The following is a 6,587-nucleotide window of genomic DNA, read 5'->3' on the forward strand; positions in this document are numbered from 1 at the left end:
AACCCACCAAAAATATGTTTGTTTTGTAACTCCGTCACGGTCTCAACTTACTGTTGACTGTAAGAGTAGTAGAATACACCTGGTGCAATTTCCAAATGTGGTTGAACTTCAGCAGTTTATTTCTCATGTCAGTCACTCAATTAGCCATGCCAGCTAACTCTTTTTGATTGGTATTTAGTCAAGCCAGCTATCTAAACTTGCATGTCGACTAGGCATGCAGGGCACGTGCCCAGGAGCCCTGGCCTTTCGTGGCCCCCCCATTGATTGTGTTGATTAGTTGACTGATGTTGCTGGCAAGGTAACTGCTGTTTAACTTAACAGAAAAAAATGAAACTAGTGTTTATTCACAGTGCTGAGTTAGTATTGCAACTGACATGCAACGTTAGCTAATGTTTCATCCCGCTAGTTCAATCAAGGCTATGGTAGATATTACGTGATTTGACCTTATTTTATCTGTGGCCAAAGACCTTGAGCCTTCTTGGATGGGCACTTCTAATGTAACTCTATGGCAGAACCCAATGGGCTTGAATTTACGAGCTCTTCCAGTAGATTTTGCAGTGATGTAGTGTCCCCATGAGTGACAGAACACTGAGCCAATCATGGCAGAACTAAAGAACGTTACCAACTCCTACCCTCTGTATTTTCCGCTGGCTGCCCCACCACCACAGAAAGCACTGAGCTAGGCTGAAACTTCAACATTTTGGAGCTGCCTTACTCAAGAAAGAAAAAAGAGACCATGTTTGTATGAGGCTTTATTAACTCAATGATTATTAGATTTTTTTTTACAGTGTTTTCAAACTGATATTTGACACGTATTAATGCCAACATAACACAAAACTGAAATAGTTTATTTTTTGCTAAGAAACTTCAGAGTGTTTTCTATCCAAATCTATGAATAATATGCATGCATATCTTATATTCTTGGCATGAGTAGCAGGAAGTTGAAATTGGGCACGCTATTTATCCAAAAGTGAAAATTCTGCCCCCTTGCCCCAAGAGGTTAATTAACTCAATTATTATTATTTTTTTTTTACAGTGTTTTCAAACTGATATTTGACACGTATTAATGCCAACATAACACAAAACTGAAATAGTTTATTTTTTGCTAAAAAAGTGAGTCACCACTTAGAAGCAGCAAGAACGATGACAGCTACAGTTTTGCATAGGTCTATTGGATATTGCCTACCTTGAAGGACGATTTGCAGGCAGAGACCTATAAATGGGTAATCAATACTTATTGAAAACTAAAAGGGGCGACGCTCGCTCACCATAGTAGCCCAACCTATGTGTTGTGCCTTTTCAGTTTCAATCATGATTTTTTTAGTATTTTTGTACTTCGACTCACATTGGTTGAGCGCCCTTCACTTCTTTCCATTATCAAAATGTATTTACACACGCAGTAGTAAACTACAGTAAAATCATATTTAAGTTAATTTCATATTCAAGTTAACTGCTATGGGATTCTCCGTCCGCGTAGGCAGCCTACTCTATTTCATTGAGACCACACATGCTAGGCGTACTTGAACTCTCATGTCCAACTAGGAGAAGTAGGATACTGAAGTTGAAGCAGCGAATTCTGAGTGTGTGAATAATGCAAAAAAAAAAGTGTTTTTGATACAATATGTAGGCTAACACATACAAAACAGAACGAAGACGGTTTCAAAATAATCTGATGGACAACAAAAATATTTTTATCACAAAGTCCTCTGTCTGACCACCCGCCCTGACCGTGCCACAATGATCTCTGTCTGACCGCCCGCCCTGACCGTGCCACAATGATCTCTGTCTGACCACCCGCCCTGACCGTGCCACAATGATCTCTGTCTGACCACCCGCCCTGACCGTGCCACAATGATCTCTGTCTGACCGCCCGCCCTGACCGTGCCACAATGATCTCTGTCTGACCGCCCACCCTGACCGTGCCACAAAGTCCTCTGTCTGACCGCCCACCCTGACCGCGCCACAAAGTCCTCTGTCTGACCACCCGCCCTGACCGTGCCACAATGATCTCTGTCTGACCGCCCGCCCTGACCGTGCCACAATGATCTCTGTCTGACCACCCACCCTGACCGTGCCACAAAGTCCTCTGTCTGACCGCCCACCCTGACCGCGCCACAAAGTCCTCTGTCTGACCACCCGCCCTGACCGTGCCACAATGATCTCTGTCTGACCGCCCGCCCTGACCGTGCCACAATGATCTCTGTCTGACCACCCGCCCTGACCGTGCCACAATGATCTCTGTCTGACCGCCCGCCCTGACCGTGCCACAATGATCTCTGTCTGACCACCCGCCCTGACCGTGCCACAATGATCTCTGTCTGACCACCCGCCCTGACCGTGCCACAATGATCTCTGTCTGACCACCCGCCCTGACCGTGCCACAATGATCTCTGTCTGACCGCCCGCCCTGACCGTGCCACAATGATCCACAGCATTGAAAATGCTGACCGCGCCACAATGATCTCTGTCTGACCGCCCGCCCCTGTCCACAGCATTGAAAATGCTGACCGCGCCACAATGATCTCTGTCTGACCGCCCGCCCTGACCGCGCCACAATGATCTCTGTCTGACCGCCCGCCCTGACCGTGCCACAATGATCTCTGTCTGACCGCCGCCCCTGTCCACAGCATTGAAAATGCAGACCGTGCCACAATGATCTCTGTCTGACCGCCCGCCCTGACCGCGCCACAATGATCTCTCTCTGACCGCCGCCCCTGTCCACAGCATTGAAAATGCTGACCGTGCCACAATGATCTCTGTCTGACCGCCGCCCCTGTCCACAGCATTGAAAATGCTGACCGTGCCACAATGATCTCTGTCTGACCGCCCGCCCCTGTCCACAGCATTGAAAATGCTGACCGTGCCACAATGATCTCTGTCTGACCGCCCGCTCCTGTCCACAGCATTGAAAATGCTGACCGTGCCACAATGATCTCTGTCTGACCGCCCGCTCCTGTCCACAGCATTGAAAATGCTGACCGTGCCACAATGATCTCTGTTGGGACCAGCAGATCTCGCAGGGATCCCGCGGGGATGCAGCCTTCTAGTGCAGTCAGTAGGCCAACACAACACTATGCTCATCATGCCTTAGCAGGATCAGACGGTGACAGGGTTCCCAGCTGGATCAGACAGCTAGGGAAGACCATTCTACTGAGCTCAGGTCAATTTAGCAGTTTATTAACAATATCATTGAATGATACAAAGTTTTTGAATTGCTGGGTAGACCTACAGTAGCTACAGTACAGCAGGTTAAGATTAAAGCTTCAGTCTGAGATCTGGGAATAATGGTCATTTCCAATATTGAACCATTGATTTTATTCTTGGATAATATAATGTATAAGGCAATCCTTTGTCATGCTTTACTGTAGGAGGATCAGATGGTGACAGGGGTCTCAGCAGGGTTAGGCAGCCAGGGAAGTCTGTGATGGAGGTGAGGTGAATTTTTGATACAGCACTTTATTCTCTCTGGGCAGCAAACACTGGTCAAGCCAGATGCTATTTTAAGACAAACCTCCAAAGTTGTTTTCCAAACTGTATCAAGGGTTGATAGAACCTTTTCCTGGTGACACAAAACATGTAAAAAAAATGTGAGGAAGACCTGGTAGAAGCTATTGATGATGATGAATAGGTACATATATGTTTGAATGCCCAGTCATGTTCATATCATCTCAGACATACATTGCTGTAATTTAAGACCATCCATAGAACCTACTATATTCCAGTGAAACCGAATAACATGCACTCAAAAATCATTCCTCTGCTGGAGGTTTAAAACACAAAAGGGGACATACAGTTGAAGTCAGAAGTTTGCATACACCTCAGCCAAATACATGTAAACTCAGTTTTTCACAATTCCTGACATTTATCAGAGTAAAAATTCACTGTCTTAGGTCAGTCCGGATCACCACTTTATTTTAAGAATGTGAAATGTCAGAATAATAGTAGAGAGAATGATTTATTTCAGATTTGATTTATTTCATCACATTCCCAGTGGGTCAGAAGTTTACATACACTCAATTAGTATTTGGTAGCATTGCCTTTATATTGTTTAACTTGGGTCAAATGTTTCAGGTAGCCTTCCACAAGCTTCCCACAATAAGTTGGGTGAATTTTGGCCCAATCCTCCTGACAGAGTTGGTGTAACTGAGTCAGGTTTGTAGGCCTCCTTGCTCGCACACGCTTTTCAGTTCTGCCCACACATTTTCTATAGGATTGAGATCAGGACTTTGTGATGGCCACTCCAATACCTTGACTTTGTTGTCCTTAAGCCATTTTGCCACAACTTTGGAAGTATGCTTGGGGTCATTGTCCATTTGGAAGACCCATTTGGAAGACCCATTTGCGACCAAGCTGACTGATGTCTTGAGATGTTGCTTCAATATATCCATAATTTTCCTCCGTCATGATGCCATCTATTTTGTGAAGTGCACCAGTCCCTCCTGCAGCAGAGCACCCCCACAACATGATGCTGCCACCCCTGTGCTTCACAGTTGGGATGGTGTTCACCTTGCAAGCATCCCCCTTTCTCCTCCAAACATAATGATGGTAATTATGGCCAAACAGTTATATTATTGTTTCATCAGACCAGAGGACATTTCTCCAAAAAAGTACAATATTTGTCCCCATGTGCAGTTGCAAACCGTAGTCTGGCTTTTTTCATGGTGGTTTTGGAGTGTTGGCTTCTTCCTTGCTGAGCGGCCTTTCAGGTTATGTCAATATAAGACTCGTTTTACTGTGGATATAGATACCTTTTACCTGTTTCCTCCAGCATCTTCACAAGGTCCTTTGCTGTTGTTCTGGGATTGATTTGCACTTTTTGCACCAAAGTACGTTCATCTCTAGGAGACAGAACGCGTCTCCTTCCTGATCGGTATGACCGCTGCGTGGTCCCATGGTGTTTAAACTTGCGTACTATTGTTTGTACAGATGAATGTGGTACCTTCGGGCATTTGGAAATTGCTCCCAAGGATGAACCAGACTTGTGGAGGTCTACAATTTTTTTTCTGAGATCTTGGCTGATTTCTTTTGATTTTCCCATGATGACAAGCGAAAGAGATACTGAGTTTGAAGGTTGGCCTTGAAATACATCCACAGGTACACCTCCAATTGACTCAAATGATGTGAATTAGCCTATCAGAAGCTTCTAAAGCCATAACATCATTTTCTGGAATATTCCAAGCTGTTTAAAGGCACAGTCAATGTAGTGTATGTAAACTTTTGACCCACTGGAATTGTGATGCAGTGAATTATAAGTGAAATAATCTGTCTGTAAACAATTGTTGGAAAAATGACTTGTGTCGTGCACAAAGTAGATGTCCTAACCGACTTGCCAAACTATAGTTTGTTAACAAGAAATTTGTGGAGTGGTTGAAAACCTAGTTTTAATGACTCCAACCTAAGTGTATATAAACTTCCGACTTCAACTGTATTTGGATTTGTTATGGTCTTGTGAAGGCTGGCTGAATTCTGGCAAAGAGTGTGTTCTTTGTACTCAATCCCTCTCTTTTTCTCTGGGTGTCTACAGATTCTCCCTTCTTTATGTTTTTATTTGTTTGGAAATGTTAATACTGCAAACTGTTATCTGAAGAAACAGTGTAACCAAGCATTTAGAGCGTCTAAGAAATGCATTGCCATTAATTGGTAAGTTGTTTATACTCCCACATTGTCAAGTTATGTATTACTAGATTTTATTTATTACAAGATTAAGGGTATACTGGACAACTTTCATAAGGTCTGGATGCTTCATATGGAATACAGTATGACAAAAGGAGTCTGTATTGAAGACAGGCCCTCGTCAGGGGAGATACCTATTTAGGCAATCCCTAGCTGTGGGAATACAACCATACTCATAGTTTGGATTTGAAAATCCAAATGGGCACCTTCATTTGATGTGAATTGGTGGACTAATTCATATAAATATTTGATAACTAATAAAGTAAGATACGTCTCTAACAAGATCCTTCACAGATGTTATCCTTGTAATAGTCGTATTTCTATATATATAATTCATGTAGAAAAAGAATGTAGCTTTTGAAAATTGGAAAATTAGACTATAGAGCATTTATTTTGAGATTACTTGCATAGTAAAATATTTTGGACAGATAGGAAAATATATATTAGTGATAAGATGGGTAAACCTGTAAGTATTTTCTAATTTCATATTATTTTTTATTTGACATACATGCACAGTGACTGCCAATACATTGTGAATTTGTTCATTTTATTGGGAGAATTTTTAATCCATAACATGAAGTTCATGGGGGCTGGGGATTGGCGCAGCATCACTACAGCCCCTGGTTCGATCCCGGGCTGTATCACAACTGGCCGTGATCGGGAGTCCCATAGAGCGGCACACAATTGGCTCAGCGTCGTCTGTGTTAGGGGAGGGTTTGGCCAGGGGGGCTTTACTTGGATCATTGAACTCTAGTGACTCCTTGTGGCGGGTCGGGCACCTGCAGGCTAACCTCGGTGCTGCTGGCTTCCAGGTTAAGCGGGCGGGTGTTTTCTTCAGGATCGGTGTGTTCCCCATGGGACAGTTGAGCTAACGTAGGCTAATGCGAATAGCATGAGGTTGTAAGTAAGAAGAA

Source organism: Oncorhynchus mykiss, chromosome 3 (assembly GCF_013265735.2).
Source record: "Oncorhynchus mykiss isolate Arlee chromosome 3, USDA_OmykA_1.1, whole genome shotgun sequence".
Lineage (NCBI taxonomy): Eukaryota > Metazoa > Chordata > Actinopteri > Salmoniformes > Salmonidae > Oncorhynchus > Oncorhynchus mykiss.